Genomic DNA, 16,265 nt, shown 5'->3' with positions numbered 1-16,265 from the left:
AGAACCAGTAGGAAACAAATGGAAAATATCATAATGCCTGTATATAAATCCATGGTTCGCTCGCATATTGAATAATGTGTGCAGTTCTGGTCATCCCATCTCTTAAAAATATTTTAGAATTGGAAAAAGTACAAAAAAAGGACAAGAAAAATTCTTAAGAGTGTAGAACAGCTTCTATATGGGGAGAGATTAGTAAAACTTGGACTTTTCAGATTAGAAAAGAGATGACTAAGAAGGGATATGGTAAAGGTTGGTAAAATCATGACTGGTGTGGAGAAAGTGAATAAGGAAATGTTATTTATTCCTTCAAATGGCACCAGAACCAGTGTCCACTCAATGAAATTAATAGGCAACAGGTTAAAAACAAACTAAAGGAAGTACTTCTTCACACAGCACACAGTCCGTGAGTGGAATTCGTTGTAGGGCGTGTTGTGAAGGCCAAAAGTATAATGGCATTGAAAGAATCATTAGATAAGTTCCTGGAGGACTGGTCTAGCAATATGAGCCAAGATGGTCAGGGATGCAACCTGATTCTCTGTGTCTCCCTAGCTTCTGACTTCCAGCAGCTGGGAGTAGACCAGGGGTCTCAAACACAGGGCCCACAGGCCGCATGCAGCCTGCGAGGTTATTTTCTGCAGCCCACAAGCTCTTTGCAGACCCCTGGCCGTCCCCCAGTGTTGACCTAGAGAGGCTCTGGCCCGGCACACACCGGGGGGGTGGGAGCAGGGCAGGGCAGGCTCCCTGCCTGCCTACCTGCCCAGCCCACGCGTGGCTCCAGGAAGCAGAAAGAACGTGGGGGAAGAGAGTCGCAGAGGTGTATCTTGATGTTGCTTCAGGCACTGCCCCCAGCAGCTGCCATTGGCCGCGGTTCCCTGTTCCCAGCCAATGAGATGCTGGGGGTGGTGCCTGAAGCAACATCGAGACACACCCCTGCGTCCTGCTCCCCCACGTTCCAGACGCTTCCCGGAGCGATGCAGGGGTAGGGCAGGCTCCCTGCCTCCCTGCCCTGCCCCCAGTGCATGCCGGGCCAGAACCCCAAGTCCCTCCTGTAGTTGAACCCCTTGCCCTGAGACCCATGCCACACTCTGCTCCCCGACCCCCTGCCACACTCCTTCTGCACCCCAACCCAGTGCCCTGACCCCCTGCCACACACCTCATCCCTCCTGCACTCCACACCCCAACTCCCTGCCCTGAGCCCCCTGCCACACCCCTCCTCCACTCTGATCCCCTGCCCTGACCCCCTGCCACACCCCTCATTGCTCTTGCACCCCACACCCCTCCTGCTCCCCCTGGGGGCAGGGAGGGGGCGGAGTTGGGGTGGGGATTTCGGGGAAGGGGTTGGAATGGGGGCATGGAAGGGGTGGAGTAGGGGTGGGGATGAGGGCGGTGGGGGGGAGGTGTCAGTAATGCGGCCCTCGGGCCAATGTACTAGTCCTCATGTGGCTCTCGTGGTCATATGAGTTTGAGACCCCTGGAGCAGATGGCAGGGGATGGACCACTCACAAATTGCCTGCTCTTTTCACTCCTTCTGAGGCTCCTGGCACTGACCTCTGCCAGAAGACAGGACACTGGGCTAGATGGAGCATTGTTCTGACCTAGTATGGCCTTTCTTATGTTCTGACGTTCACCTCAGGCTGCGGAAGGTGTCAGTCCTTCCAAACCCACAACTAGATTTTCCCTGAGGTTACCAATTTGTAACTGTTTCATAACCAGAACCTAGACTGGGCAGATCAGCCTGTTTCTTTATGCAGATTGGGCCTTTGATTTCAGATTCCTGTAGCAGGTAATCATCACATAATCATTTTCTCCTCAGCGCGTAGACACCCCTTTCCCACCCCTCACCATCTGCTGACCCTAGTGCCCATTATACAATATAGCCACCTGTTACAACCTCTGGTTCCCTATGCCTTGGGATTATGTATCTCCTGCCACCACCAAGCTTCACAAGTGGAAATTTTACTTGTGTCTTCCCCCACTGTTCTACCATAATCCCAGCCTCCAGCCCGCAGGAGTGGGATACTCGCTGATAAATAAGGTAGGTGCTCTTCAAAGCGCGGGCAGGAACAGACAGTCACCACAATGCTACTCTGGGCTTGTTTAACAAACTCTTACTTTATCACTTCCACGTAAAGCCAGGAATGAACTCAGTGATTGTCCATCTAGAAGTGCCCTCTTTACCCTCTTGAACACGGGAAAGTCTCACTGCAGATCGTCTTTCTCAGAAACTCCTGGATCTTACGTCCTCAGAACTTGGTCTCAGGGCTGCCTTCTCAGTTGCCTGGACCATACAGCCCCTAATGGACTAGTCTCTGGTATCTTGAGCATCCATTCCTGGTGCCTTCACCCAGGCACCAGAAAAAAGCCCACCTCTAGCCATCAACCCTCAACTCACTCTTTGCACATTCTTCGCCCATCTGCTGGAACTCACATAAACATGGCATGGGAGCTCCTAGCAACACAATGAGCCTTTCCAGGGTCCTCACATGTTAAATTGCTGTCTTGTATCCAAACCAGGTTTTACTCCCCACAGCTTCACCCCCAACAACATGAATTCACCATGTTATTTGTCCATAGGGCCTGTCATTTCTATGGCTGAGCTGTAGCAGCCCTGGATTTTATGCGCAGGCCTCCAGGGTGGGAACTTCAGCCAGGAAGGTTCTGCTGTAACTAGAACAACGGGCTGTGATGTGAAGCCCGGCCTCAGCCACACCCAAGGAGAGTCTGAGCTTCCCCTGTGTCATCGATTGACCCAAATGTTGGTTCTTGCTGGCTGGTAAACAGGCTCCATCACTGTCTCCTTCCTGGCTCTGCTTAGGCTGGCAGTGAGTGTGGGGCTCATGCAGGCTTGTGGGGCACTGGGAATCCTGTGGGGAAGTGAGAGGGAATCCCAATGACCAGCTCAAATGCAGCTGCCCTCCACTCCTTCCCGGTATCTCCCTGAGCACTGGGCAGGGGAGCATTCCCCAGCAATAGGCTGGTGACAGCCCTGGACATCCTGTGTTATTCACCTGTTCTCATATCTGCACAGAGAGCTGGGGTAGTTCCTTGCCTTGGAGCCCCCCTGCTCAGATGCTGCTCACTCCCCAGTCTGAACTGCTGGTTCTTGGGGTTATAAAATGCTGGGGAAGGGCAGGGGATCAGGCTCCAGGTGAGTGAGATCTGGGACCAGGCAAGGGGACCCAGTGAGGGGTCCCAGCACAGACCTTGGTAGCAGGTGGAGAAGATGGAGGCTCTGAGTTGGCAGGGAGGCTGGGTTAGATCCTGCACCCCCAGCCAGTTCCTGCACTGGCTTTGTGGGGAGAACAACTAGGGTGACCATATGTCCCGATTTTATTGGGACAGTCCCGATATTTGGGGCTTTGTCTTCTATAGGCGTATATAACCCCCCCACTCCTGTCCCGATTTTTCATATTTGCTGTCTGGTCACCCTACACAACCTCCATCCCACGTGGGACTATTCACAGAGTGTCACCCTTACCCAGTGCTACAGAGCCGTCTGAGTGTCTCGCACTGGAGAGCAGCCTTTTCCTACCACGGCGTACATCACAGCCACATCCCCGTCCATTCTGGGCTGCTGGGACGTCAATACATTTACACGGTTAAACATTTACACCCTGTTTCCAGTCTGAATTTGACTACAAGGGAGCACCAGGGCAGGAGCCCTAAGCAGGGCCCCAGGATGCGGCAAAGGGGAAGGAGAGGAATGGCCCTTCCTTAGAGCTGGGGCAGGGGAGCGCCATGCTCAGGAGGGTGCTGGAGCATGGGTCTTAATTTTAACGTGTGCCTCAGTCTTATTGAAATCAATGGGATGGACGCAGGCGCTTGGAGTCCCCCATACAATCAAGCGCTCCCCTCAGCTGGGGCTTCCGGGGATGAGACAAGCCGTGGGTCAGTCAGGGAAACTCCCCCAGCTGAGCTGGGATGTCACCAGAGACTCACAGACAAACCCTTCTCCTTTCTTCTATTGCATGTATGGGGCCAGATCCCCAGCTGGTGTAAATCAGCATCACTCCATTGCTGTCACAGGCGTGAGACTGATTTACACTCTCTGGGGATTTGGTTCATTGACATCAACGGAGCTACAGCTGATTTACACCAGTGGCGGATCTGATCCCATTGACTCCAGTGGAGCTACAGTGAAATGAAACTGACTGGAGGATTAAACTCAGATTCTTCAATTCTTTCCTCCTTCCTGCCAAGATGGTCACTATTTATCTCCTGGGGCTGGGATCACCCCGCGGTGACCCTCTCTACTGGCCAGGCCTGAGGTGCTGACACAGGGATCAGCCCAGGGGATTCCCAGATTTATCTGTAACTTCTGGTGCCTGTTTCCATGGGAACGTTCTGCCCAAACCTGGCAAACTATGAGCACCGGCACGGCGACTCACCAGGTCAGCGTGGGCTCTGGTGACCACGGTGTCTAGGGGAGAGAACCGAGGTCAGTGCATCCTCACAAGCCGCCCCACATTCCGGAGAGACACTGCCCCACGTCTCCCAGTGACACAGATCCATCCCTGACCCCAGCTGAGCCCACTGAGGAGAGACAGCACCGGACCAGGCACGCCTGCGGAGGGTCTGCTGGTCCTGCGGCTTCGGTGGACCTCCCACAGGCATGCCGCCGAATCCGTGGGACCGAGTACCTCCCTGCCTGTCGTGCTTGGGGCAGCAAAATACCTAGAGCTGCCCCTGCACCGGACACAGCAGTATGAGCCCTAACAGGCTGGCTGGCCTAATGGATACTGGGTACCCAGCCTGTTGCTCATGTTGGATAGGGCGGCCATGTGTCTGGTTTTCGACTGGAACACCCATTCGAAAAAGGACCCTAGTGGCTCCAGTCAGCACCACTGACCAGGATATTAAAAGTCCTGTCAGTGGCACAGCAGGGCTAAGTCAGGCTTCCTACCTGCCCTGGCTCCACGCAGCTCCTGGAAGCAGCGGCATGTCCCCACCTCCGACTCTTACAGGTAGGGGCAGCCAGGGGGCTCCTCACGCTGCCCCTGCCCCAAGTGCTAGCTCTGCAGCTCCCATTGGCTGGGAACTGCAGCCAATGGGATTTGCAGGGAAGACACCTGCAGACTGGGCAGCATGCTGACCCGCCTGGCAGTGCCTCTACATAGGAGCTGGGGGGAGGAGATGCCACTGCTTCCAGGATCTGCTTGAGATAAACGCCACCCGGAACCTGCATTCCTGTCCCCCACCACGTCGCAACCTCCTGCCCCAGCCCTGATCCCCCTGCTATCCTCTGAACCTCTTGGCCACAGTGTGGAGCACCCTCCTGCACCCCAAACCCCTCATCCTCAGCCCCACTCCAGAGCCCACACCCTCAGTCGGAGCCTTCACACACCCCCTGCACCCCAACACCCTGCCCCAGCTTGAAGCCTCCTCCCACACCCTGAACTCCTCATTTCTGGCCCCACCCCAGAACCCGCACTCCCAGCCCGGAGCCTGTTCCTCCTCTCACACACCAACCCCCTGCCTCAGCCTGGAGCCCCCTCCCATACTCTGAACCCCTCAGCTCCACCACCCAGCCTGGAGCCCCCTCCTGCAACCTCAAACCCTCATCGCCGGCCCCACCCCAGAGCCCATATGCCCAGGCAAAGCCTTCATCTCCTCTTACATACCAATCCACTGCCTCAGCCCGGAGACTCCCCCTCCACCCTGAACTCCTCATTTCTCGCCCCACCCAAGATCCTGCACCCCCCAGCCAGAGCCCTCGTCCGCTTCCACACCCCAACCCCCTGAGTCAGCCCGGTGAAAATGAGCTAGTGAGTGAGGGCGGGGAGAGCGACAGAGGGAGGGGGGATGGACTGCACAGGGGTGGAGCCTCAGAGAAGGAGTGGGGCCCAGATAATGGGGCAATGCTGTTTGTTCCTGTTATGTGTCTCCTTTCTCCCCATGCAGGGAGGTGTCTTCCCAGGCCCCTGAAACCACCCTGCAGTTTGTGGCAGACGCTGCCAGGGCTCCAGCCAGTCTCATCCCTGCCCATGGCTGGGGAGTCCCATCACCTCGTCATTGGGCTGGCCAGAGGCTGAGGCAACAGGGAGAACAGTTCCCATCAGGGCAGGATTTTCTGGCCTGGCTACCCAGGTCCTCTTCTGGCCCCATCACCCCAGACTCTGACGCAAGCCAACAGACAGACAAAAGATGGGAGCCGAACTCCCACCAGGGCAGTGCCAGAACAACAGGCTCTTACACTGGATCTGATCTTCAGAGTCTGGGCTGCTCCGCTCTGGGCCAAGATCCCTGTGTGGAATGAGAGTTGTGTCAGTCCCACGTGCAGCACCTGGCGCTGTGGCCAGGACCCTGCTGCCATTAGTGATGGGGGAAGGAGGGCAGCAGCACCATCACCCTCACATGGGGCGGAGGGGGGGAATGAGGCTTCCAGATTAGGGTTAGGCCCCCGCAGAATCCCAGGAGAATTTGCATTGTGGGTAGCCGGGGCTACAGCCCAGGTCAGCTCCCCAGGACAGAGTCCCAGGCAGAGCAGCAATGATTCCCCCCAGACCTGGGCATCACCTGGGGAGCAGCCCCAGAATGGAGCTGGGGGTCAGGGCGAGGTTCCCTCCTACCTGTGAGTCCTGCAGCATGATACAACTACTGAGAGAAAGAAAACAGTGTTAGGAGAGCTCAGTACACGTCACAACCTGGGGTGGCTGTCAGGACAGAGCCACCTTGGCGGTGTGCACCTCTGCCTCCGATGTGCTGCACCTCCCCACTGGGCTGTGGTGTCTAGCTACCCACAGAGCCCTGCAGCCGCAGATCCATGGAGGCAGCACAGTGCAGTGGTTAGTGCAGGGGACAGCTACTCAGAGACCTCAGTGCTGGGTGATCTCAGACCAGTCATTTCAGCTCCCCTGCCTCAGTTGGGTTACAGCCTGCAGACGTGCCCTTCACTGCCATTGGAGTGGGATTTAACATGTCAGAGTGATACTCTGGAACAGCCACCCACCCCAGCTCATGCTCCACCCCACCGGCACCTACCTGTCCTCATGAGAAAACAGCCCAGCAGGCCCAGAGCCAGGCTGGCCGTGAGGGCGAGTCCCACAATGGGTCCCAGTCCTAAAAAACCATTGGATCAGCCGGGAAGAGAGAGAAAAGCAAGGGATTAGGCTGGCACAGAGGAGCCCAGGGACTGACATGGGTGGGGCTGGGAGCATCCAGAACACAAAAGGGATCCAGGATGAAGGGTGAGCCCCAGGGGTTGGGACAGGGATCCAGGATGCCAGGGGGGGAAGCCCCTGGGGCAGGGATCCAGAATCAGAAAGGTGAGCCCCAGAGGCCTAGCACACTTGAACCAAGATCCTTCCTCCCTTTATGGGGCCTCATTGATTAGATTTCTTATAGGGCATCAGATTACTCCATCTCTGGTTCTGCTTTGATTCACGGTTTCCACAGGCCTCCCTGTGCTAACTTCCCCCTTTAGAAGAGGAATATCACAGCCCTCTTTCTGGGCTCTGAGCTGACATCTTGGGGGTGGGGGAGGGAGGGTTCCCCTCCTGGGGGTCCGGAGTCCCACAACCCTCCTTCCTGGAGCTGCGTGGGATCGAGGCCAACTTCAACCCTCGCTCAGCTTCTCTGCACCTGTCCCTTTTAACCTTGGCAGCCATTTAGGGTGACCAGATAGCAAGTGTGAAAAATCAGGACTTTTTTTTTTCCTGGGATGGGGGGAGTATATTGGCCTATATAAAACAAAGCACCTAACTCCCACTGAAATCACTGGGTCATTAGCGACCACCTAGCACCTATGCAGATAACCCCTTGAGCGCAGCTTCAGTTACAGCAGGGAAAGAGTGTTTCTGTCAATGTAGCTAACATTGTTTGTGGACATGGTGTTCCTCCACAGGGAGAACAACTGCTTCCGTCGGTGTACGCTGTGTGTACACTTAGAGACTATGGTGGTAACGATTCTGTAGTGCAGCCAGAGCCACACTTTCATTTTCCCATTCAGTGATTTCACCAGAGTTTGGAGATGTTTTGAAAAGTTACAGAGCAGAAAAAAAGAGAAAAATAAAAAGGTAAAAATGAAAACAAAAAATCACCCTGGTCATCATTCATTCTGCTGCCTCGAGGGGCAGAAAACGGTGAATGGGGAGGCAGGGGTAGGGGAAATTTTTTTCAAAAAAAATCATGATTTTTGAAAATGGAAATAAAAATAATTCCATTGGGAATGAAACATTTTTGGCTACTTTTGAAAGTTCTCATTTAAAGTAAAATAAAAATGTAAAAATTAACATTTTTCAGCGACTTATTTTGGATTAAATCCTATTATTTCATGGAGTGTTTTTCGGGTGAAATATTTCCAGCAACTCTAGTTCGACCTCGGTTAGTTTGCAGCTTTGTTTTCTGAACTGCAGCAAAGCATGTGCATGAGCACCTGAATCGCAGCCAAACTGACAAGGATCACACCTGCCACTAGCACCTGGGCAGCAGCCACACTACGGGCTCAATGGTTCTTCTATTTTCCTGCTACGCCCCCAAAAACCATTCACCCTGGGACAGAGGCAAGCATGCAAAAAGTCAGCACAAGAGATGAAAGTTTCCCAGAGTGAGGAGTGACTGACGACAGGGGTTTATAACAGAAATTGATTTCCCAGATTCACCCTTGTGTGATGCCAGCTTGACACCAGTGCAACACCACTGATTGCAATAGATGACTGCGATGGAGTGACACCGACGGCAATCCGGGGGGGCGCAGAGGTGAGCTGGGCCCCTCGACTATAGCTGGGGCTGTGTTAACAGCCACTATCTGAATCCTCGTCACTTGGGCTGAGATTCTGTGCCGGGGCCAGCACAGGGCACCAGCTCAGTTCCTCTTTGCCACTCTGCCCAGCAGGGTCTTCACCCCTTGTTAACACTAGCTGAGAGCATTACCGGCCATGTGCAGATACGAGGGCTCATTAGGGAGCAGATAGTGGCATGTGGGGCTGCCTGGACATTTTACATTCCTCAGACAGAAGTGAGCCCCTGTAGCTGCCTGCCCACCCAGGCACCTGTGGCAGGGTAAAGTATCCTCACTGAGGCCGGCATGTGCTCCCCTACCATCCCAGCCCAGCCCTCCCACTTGCTTACAGGGAAATCCCACAGCATGGAGCAAAACCATTTACCTTGGGGTGATGTGCCCCCTCCAGAGCCATCGCCACCTGTGGGGCAGATACACAGCGATCACACATCACTTCAAACAGCCAAAAGCCTCACACAAAGGAGGGGTAGAAGAACAACCTCAAGAAAGTTTTTCTCAACTTTTTGATTCACTGAAACATTTGAAAAAAAAATTGTTTTCAAATCAATCTGAAACAAGTTTCCCCACCCCCGGATTTTTTGAAATAGCCAGTGAACAAAAAAAAAATAAAAATCAGCTAGTCTTGCTGCTCTGTTCTGTACTTGTATTCCATGGAGGTTTTAGTAAAGTAAAGTAGACCATGATGACACTAAACCTGCAGAATATCTGATGGTTTGTCCATTTTCACACTCTGCCCTTCAGAGAAGATCATGATATTTTGTCTTTTAATTAGTGGGAAAAACCTGCTTTTCCTAACCATGAAACTCAACGGTGGCTTAGAGTCATTAAAAATATTGTTAAATTCCCCCAGGGACAAAGTTCTCACCTGGGAAATGTCAGGGAAGGAGAGGGAAGTTTTCATAGAATCATAGACTTTAAGGTCAGAAGGGACCATTATGATCATCTAGTCTGGCCTCCTGCACAATGCAGGCCACAGAATCTCACCCACCCAGTCCTGTATCAAACCTGTGTCTGAGCCATTGAAGCCCTCAGATCATGGTTTAAAGACTTCAAGATGCAGAGAGTCTTCCAGCAAGTGACCCGTGCCCCACGCTGCAGAGGAAGGCGGAAAACCCCTAGGGCCTCTGCCAATCTGCCCTGGAGGAAAATTCCTTCCGGACCCAATATAGTGATCAGCTAAACCCTGAGCATGTGGGAAGACTCACCAGTCAGACACCCAGGAAAGAATTCTCTGTAGTAACTCAGATCCTGAACCATCTAACATCCCATCACAGGCCATTGGGCATATTTACCACTAATAGTCAAAGACCAATTAATTGCCATAATTAGGCTATCCCATTATACCATCCACTCCATAAACTTATCAAGCTTAGTCTTGAAGCCAGATATGTCTTTTGCCTCTACTACTCCCCTTGGAAGGCTGTTCCAGAACTTCACTCCTTTAATGGTCTAGTCTCAACTTCCTGATGGCCAGTTTATATCCTTTTGTTCTTGTGTCCACATTGGTACTGAGCTTAAATAATTCCTCTCCCTCCCTGGTATTTATCCCTCTGATATATTTATAGAGAGTAATCATATCTCCCTTCAGTCTTCTTTTCGTTATGCTAAACAAGCCAAGCTCTTTGAGTCTCCTTTCATAAGACAGGTTTTCCATTCCTCAGATCATCCTAGTAGCCCTTCTCTGTACCTGTTCTAGTTTGAATTCATCTTTCTTATACATGGGAGACCAGAACTGCACACAGTATTCCAGATGAAGTCTCACCAGTGCCTTGTATAATGGCATCAACACCTCCTTATTTCTACTGAAAATATCTCACCTGATGCATCCCAAGACGGCATTATTTTTTTCACGGCCACATCACATTGGCGGCTCCTAGTCATCCTATAATCAACCAATATTCCAAGCTCCTTCTCCTCCTCTGTTACTTCCAACTGATGCCACCCCATCTTATAACAATAATTCTTGTTATTAATCCCTAAATGCATGACCTTGCACTTTTCACTATTAAATTTCATCCTATTACTATTACTCCAGTTTACAAGGTCATCAGATCTTCCTGTATGATATCCCAGTCCTTCTCTGTATTGGCAATACCTCCCAGCTTCGTGTCATCCGCAAACTTTATTAGCACATTCCCACTTTTTGTGCCAAGGTCAGTAATAAAAAGATTAAATAAGATTGGTCCCCAAATTGATTCCTGAGGAACTCCACTAATAACTTCCCTTCAGACTGACAGTTCACTTTTCAGTAGGACCCATTGTAGTCTCCCATTTAACCAGTTCCTTATCAATTTTCATATTGATCCTCATCTTTTCCAATATAGCTAATAATTCCCTATGTGGAACCATATCAAATCCCTTACTGAAATCGAGGTAAATTAGATCCACTGCGTTTCCTTTGTCTAAAACATCTGTTGCCCTCTCAAAGAAGGAGATCAGGTTGGTTTGGCACAATCTACCTCTTGTAAAACCATGTTGTATTTTGTCCCAATTACCATTGACCTCAATGTCCTTAACTACTTTCTCCTTCAATTTTTTTTCCCAAGACTTTGCATACTACAGATGTCAAACTAACAGGCCTGTGGTTACCCAGATCACCTTTTCCCCCCTTTCTTAAAGATAGGAACTATGTTAGCAATTCTCCAGTCATATGGTACAACCCCTGAATTTACAGATTCATTAAAAAGTCTGAGTTTCAATTTCATGTGCCAGTTCCTTTAATATTATTGGATGAAGATAATCTGCCCTCCTCACTCTCCCCCCCCCCCCGATTTAGTCCCATTAACTCTAGATATCATGGTTTACCCCAGCCTGTCCTAGCTCCATGACCGCTCTGCACGAAGCCCACCATTAGTGCAGTGCATTACCGGCCATGTGCAGGTACCGGAGATCACTTGGGAGAGAATTGTTCTCCTGGTTATTGTCATCCTTGAGTTGGTAGAGGCAGTAAAAGGCCCCTGCGCTCTCCTTGGACACTGTGTAGGGTGAGTCGTAGACAAGCGTGTGACCTCCCTTGGGCAGGACAGAAATCTCCTTCCCATCTTTGCAGAAGACAATGTGGGTCACTGGGATGCCACAAGGGACTAAACACGATAGCATGGCCGTGTCCCCTTGATGAGCTGACAGCCTGTCCAGGAACAGCCGTGGGGCAGGGAGAGTGCCTGGGGAGCAAACACACCAGTGTTAAACACCTGGAGCCAGATCCCCCACTGGCGTCAATCAGCAAAGCTCCATTCACTCCTTTGGAGTGAGGTCGATTGATGCCAGCTGGGGATCTGGCTCCATTGACTCCAATGAAGCAATGCTGATTTACACCAGCTGGGATCTGACCCCTTGGTGGTCAGGCTGAGGTGAGGCTGCGGGGTCTGGAGGAAGAGACAGGATGCACTGGGAGTGTGCAGAGATTTTAGCCTTTACTTGCCCTACTTTGGGGCCCGATGCCCCAGTGTATGCTTCCCTTCTATGCCAGTGCAGTGCTATAGATTAGAAGGGTTCGGCCAGGAGATAGGCAGAGGGACGGAGATTGAAATTTGCCCTCATTTGGGATTGGAATTGGATGCCCCTGTGTGTATCAGCAGCTTTGTGCTGCCATGTGAACCCACATCAATGGACCATTTCTGGTGGGATGGCAGACGCTGGGGTCACCGGAGTAGCACACAATGGCTAGAGCATCCCAGGGAGCTTGTTCCATTGGGGATGTAAAGGGTATGATGGGATGGGAGGTGTGAGTGTTACAGGAAAAGCGTTTCCCGGCTGTGTGCAAGGAAAAGCAGCTACCATCACCCCAAATAGCCTGTCTCTCCACCCACACTGGTATAAATTAGGAGTAACTCCCCTCAAGTAAATGGAGTCCCACCCGAGAGAGGGGAGTCAGGTCCCAAGACACTTACATTGATGCTGCACCGACACCAATACTCTGAGTCCTCAGGGTCAGGGTCCAGCTCTGGTCTAAGGAGGACATGCACTCACTTACACCAGTGGTTGAATTCAGTCCCCACTGAATACAAATGGGTGCGATTTCCACTACTCAGCAAGGTTAGATCTGTCACCGCTCACTGGACACCTCATGTGTAATAGTGCTGGCTACACGGTCACTGGATTTGGCCCTCAGTGGTTTACATTAGGTGCTGAAACTTGATGGGACAAATTCTCAGTTGGTGTAAATGGATGCGGCTCCTTTGACTTCAATAGAGATGAACTGGTTTACACCAACAGAGGATTTGGTCTGATCTTGTTCCGAATGAAGTTACAAGGAATTCTACCACAGGAAGCAGATTTGGGCTTTGTGTGTCAGTTAAAAATGGAACCCAGGAGTCCTGACCTCCCAGTGACCTGCTCTAACCCACTAGACCCACTCCCCTTGCCAGGTCCTGACTCCTAGCCCCACTGCACTCATTATTAGGCACCTTCTCTTCTTCTAATGTAGCCGACACTCACCTGGAGAGCTACACATTTCCTGGCTTGCAGCAAGCGAACTTTTTAAATAAAATACAAATTCCTGTTAATAGTGCAGTCAGATGTGCGGAAGGACACTTAATTCAGTTTAAAATCAATGGACAGTCTCCCAGCAAGGCAACATATTGACACAGGCTGGTGACAGCTGTGGAATCCCCTCCTTTAAATCTCTTCTGTGCAATAAACTGCATTTGTTAATCAGACTCTTCCAACTAATCCCTTTTTCTTGCAATGGCTTCTCACCCACCGAGCTGCACTGCTGAGTAAAGAGGTCCCTAGACCCATGGATTCTCAGGCCAGAAGAGACCATTGTGATCATCTGGCTCTAACCTCCTGCAAAGGACTGTCCAGAGAACCTGACAAGGTGATTCATGCATCTAGCCAAGAACCTATGTTTGAGCTAGACAGCATCTCTTAGAGAGGCATCCACTCCTCATTTAATAACTCCAGGTGACAGAGAATCAGACTGCTTCCCTTGTTAATCTTCTTCAGTGGTAGATGAGCCACCCTTCCTACACGGGCCTTATTCCAGTTGGAATTAGTCTGTCTTCACTTACCAGCTGTTGGCTCTCATTCAGCCTTTGTCTGCTCAATTAAAGAAATCTACCTCTGCTGTCAGAAATCTCCCTGCAAAGGCGATTATGTGCTGTGATCAAGTCACCTTTTAACCTTCTCTCCCATCAGCTAACCAAACTGAGCTCCGCCAGCCTCTCAGTGTCAGGCAGTTGTTCCAGACCTTGCATCATTCCTATAGCTCTTCCCCGAACTCTCGCCTTTCCCCCACGTGTGGATCAGATAAATGAGTGATTTAAAATGGCCCTGGCAACACTCAGTGCTGGGTCCTTACTAGGGCAAGGGCCTGTGATTGCACAGACATTGCAGCTGTTAAAATATGTGAATTTTGCCTGAAGGATTGAAAGTGCTTTAAATCCCCTGATATAGAAAACAATAAGCAGGGAAAAGTAAGAGTGTGTGGCAGTGCTAGGAAGGTACTGGGGACCAGGGGGGTGGGGGTGGGGTGGGGGGCTGGCACAGGCCTCTGTGGGGTCTAGGACAGCGATGCCAGTCTAACCGTCCACCTGGAACATGCCTCTGGGGACTAATTAAGCAAACAATACTCTGCCTGTCTCCTCTCAGCCTTCTCCTAAAGCCCGACCCTGCCCGTTGTGCCCATACTCACAGAGAAGCCATAGGCCCAGCAGGAGGATCATGGGGACAAGTCGTGATAAACCCACAGTCTGGCAATGCCACAGAGGCATCTGCCTCTCGGGGAGCCAGGCGCCGTCTCTCAGGTTCTGCTCCTTAGTATCTCAGTGAGAGAAATGCCGTGACTCTCTGATCTGGCCTCTCAGCTGCTGATCTGCAGGGAGCAGAGAAGCCACAGGTGCTTTCTGATCTGCCACGTGCTCCCTAAGGTTCAGAGAGAAGAAAAGCCACAGACGCTGTGGCTGAGATGGGGCTGTCTGCTACCAGCCTCATAACGGCCGGGGACCTCGCTCTCTGGTGAGAGGGTGAGGTTGCTTGCACAGCTCCTCGCTCACGGGTTGGGCAGATTCTCTGTTGTTCCCAGATGCTGAGGATTAGGGGGTTGATCAGACCAGACCCTCTGAGTCCAACTCCCTACCTTTGGGGTTTGACAGTGGATCAGACCAGCCCATCTGAACCCAAATCTTCACCTTTGGGCTTGATACTGGACTAGACTAGCCCCTCTGAGCCCAACCTCCAGGCTAGCCCAGAGTGAGAATTACAGAGCAATAGTGGCTTCTCCATAGTTATTGCAGCAACAAAGATTCTGTTTAAAGCAGAATTTTAAACTTTGCCTAAAATCCACAGAACAAGTCAAATCCACCTGAGAAGTGGAAGCCTGGGTGAGTGGCTGAGGCAGAGCGTGTGAAGGAAATCTGAGGCCCTCTGAGAAAGAGGTTCTCCAGACAGAACCCCTAAAAATGGAGCTGTTTCCAAAATAACAACATTATAGTAGGGTTAGGTGTTGAAAAGTCCCCAAAGGAGTTGGGCACCCCTTACTCCTGGGCTTTCACAGCAGTCAGTGCCTCAGATGTTCAAGCCCCTTTGGAAATTCCTCCCCTAATGTCCTGCTGTCAGAAATGGCAGCCATCTTTACTAAGGACAGCTTCCCTTTCACATCAGAAGGGTATAGCGACATGGCACCTATTTCTCTAGAGGGAAGCCTGTGACTTTAATGCCATTAGAAAGAAAGCCTGAAGCTGTCCAGGGGGAAGATGGTTGCCATGACACTACAGCCTCGAAATGTGAAATTTAAGTTGCCCCTAGTAAAAATGGCTCCCATTTCTGTTTGTTACAGGCTGCCTTCAGGGAAAATGGCTACTATGTCATTGAGTACTGTGGATGTGAAAGGGAGGTAGTCCCTAGTAAAGGTGTCTGCCATTTTCCATTGTTTCCGCTAGGATTGGAGACATAGGCTGCCCTCTGGGTAATGGTTATCATTTCCCTAAAGCCTTGGGAGGCTGCCCATGGCACAGATGTCCGATTTCCTCGTTGTTTTCAGATGGAAGTGAAGCCATAGGCTGACCTCAGAGAAGATGGCTCCCGATGTCCCTGATGTGGCAGAGAGGTTGCCCCAAGTAAAAGTGGCCACTCTTTCTTATTGTGGCTGGCAAGATTGAAGACTGTGGCTTCAATTCCCTTAGAAACAATGGGAAATGGTGACCATCTTTACTTGGGGCACCCTCCCTGTCATACCCCTAGGGGTCACTGATATGGCAGTGTCAGACTCATTGGAAACAATGGGAAGTGGTGGTCATCCTCATAACGATGGCCTCCATTTCCCCCATGCATGAGCCCTATCTGTTCCTGTGCTCTCCCCCAACTAATTCATCTCATTCTCCAGTTTGTTCCATTTCCCCAGCAGGGCTCTTCGGGGCTCTTTATAAAGAAGCAACCAGCCCCTTCCCCCCACCAGACAATCACCTTGTCCCTTTTCTAGCCATGTGGGGGCATCACTGCACCCTCTCCCCACACTGCTCCCATGCCCTGGGAGAGGCCCCTGTTGAGCGTTGTGCCTTCATCTAATTGGCAGGATGCTGGATCC

The sequence above is a fragment of the Gopherus flavomarginatus genome, chromosome 18, assembly GCF_025201925.1.
Source record: "Gopherus flavomarginatus isolate rGopFla2 chromosome 18, rGopFla2.mat.asm, whole genome shotgun sequence".
Classification (NCBI taxonomy): domain Eukaryota; kingdom Metazoa; phylum Chordata; order Testudines; family Testudinidae; genus Gopherus; species Gopherus flavomarginatus.
The sequence above is the reverse complement of the archived record's forward strand: the minus strand, read 5'-3'. Positions refer to the sequence as shown.